Source organism: Arachis ipaensis, chromosome B03 (assembly GCF_000816755.2).
Source record: "Arachis ipaensis cultivar K30076 chromosome B03, Araip1.1, whole genome shotgun sequence".
In the NCBI taxonomy this organism is placed as follows: domain Eukaryota; kingdom Viridiplantae; phylum Streptophyta; class Magnoliopsida; order Fabales; family Fabaceae; genus Arachis; species Arachis ipaensis.
The window spans coordinates 74984487-74986567 of NC_029787.2; positions in this window are offsets into that span (position 1 = coordinate 74984487).

The following is a 2081-nucleotide window of genomic DNA, read 5'->3' on the forward strand; positions in this document are numbered from 1 at the left end:
GGATCCTTTTTATTACCCTTGTCTTTTGGTTTTAAGGGCTATTGGCTTTTTGCTCTTGCCTTTTGGTTTAAAGAGCTTTTGGCTTTTTCTTCTTGCTTTTTCTTTTTCTATTTTCTTTTTTTTCGCTATTTTTTTTCTAATTTTTTTTTCTGCAAGCTTTTGTATTCACTGCTTTTTCTTGCTTCAAGAATCATTTTTATGATTTTTCAGATTATCAAATAACATTTCTCTTTTTTCATCATTCTTTCAAGAGCCAACATATTTAACATTCATAAACATCAACTTCAAAAGACATATGCACTGTTCAAGCATTCATTCAGAAAATAAAAAGTGTTGCCACCACATCAAAATAATTAAACTAGTTTCAAGGATGAATTCGAAACCATGTACTTCTTGTTCTTTTGTAATTAAAACATTTTTCATTCAAGAGAGGTGATGGATTCATATTCATAACTTTAAGGCATAGACACTTAGACACTAATGATCATGTAGTAAAGGCACAAACATAAATAAAACATAAGGCTTAAAAACCGAAAAATAGGGAAATAAATAAACAAGGAGATTAAGGAATGAGTCCACCTTAGTGAGGGTGGCGTCTTCCTCCTCTTGAAGAACCAATGGTGCTCTTGAGCTCCTCTATGTCTCTTCCTTGTCTTTCTTGCTCCTCCCTCATAGCTCTTTGATCTTCTCTAATTTCATGGAGGATGATGGAGTGCTCTTAATGCTCCATCCTTAGTTGTCCCATATTGGAACTTAATTCTCCTAGGGAGGTGTTGATTTGCTCCCAATAATTCTGTGGAGGAACATGCATCCCTTGAGGCATCTCAGGGATTTCATGGTGAGGAATTTCCTCATGCTCATGTTGAGGTCCATGATCTCTTGTTTGCTCCATCCTTTTCTTAGTGATGGGCTTATCCTCTTTAATGAGGATGTCTCCCTCTATATCAATTCTAGCCGCATTGCAGAGGTGGCATATGAGGTGAAGAAAGGCTAACCTTGCCCAAGTGGAGGACTTGTCAGCCACCTTGTAAAGTTCTTGAGGTATAATCTCATGAACTTCCACCTCCTCTCCAATCATGATACTATGGATTATGATGGCCCGATCTATAGTAACTTCAGACCGGTTACTAGTAGGAATGATTGAGCGTTGAATGAACTCTAGCCATCCCCTAGCCACTGGTTTGAGGTCATGCCTTCTTAGTTGAACCGGCTTGCCTCTTGAGTCAATTTTCCATTGAGATCCTTCTTCACATATGTCTATGAGGACTTGGTCCAACCTTTGATCAAAGTTGACCCTTCTTGTGTAGGGGCGTGCATTCTCTTCCATCATTGGCAAGTTGAACGCCAGCCTTACATTTTCCGGACTGAAATCTAAGTATTTCCCCCGAACCATGGTAAGCCAATGCTTTGGATTCGGGTTCACACTTTGATCATGGTTCCTAGTGATCCATGCGTTTGCATAGAACTCTTGAACCATTAGGATCCCGACTTGTTGAATGGGGTTGGTGAGAACTTCGCAACCTCTTCTTTGGATCTCAAGTCGGATCTCTGGATACTAATTCTTTTTGAGCCTGAAAGGAACCTCAGGGATCACTTTCTTCTTGGCCACAACTTCATAGAAGTGGTCTTGATGGACCTTTGAGATGAATCTCTCCATCTCCCATGACTCAGAGGTGAAAGCAATTGCCTTCCCTTTCCTCTTTCTAGAGGTTTCTCTGGCCGTAGGTGCCATTGATGGTTATAGAAAACAAAAAGCAATGCTTTTTACCACACCAAACTTAAAATGTTTGCTCATCCCTGAGCAAAAGAAGAAAGAAAGTAGTAGAAGAAGAAGAAAATGGAGGAGATGGGGGAAGAAGATGTATTCGGCCAAGGAGAAGAAGAGAGGGTTGTGTTGTGTGAAAATGAAGAAGGAGTGAGGGATTTATATAGGAGTGAGGGGGGTGTAGGGTTCGGCCATTAGGGTTGGGTTTGGGAGGGAAAAGAATTTGAATATTGGAGGTAGGTGCGATTTATGGGAAGAGTGGATGGATGTGAGTGGTTAAGGGTATTTAGGGAAGAGGGTTATGAAAAGGTGTGAC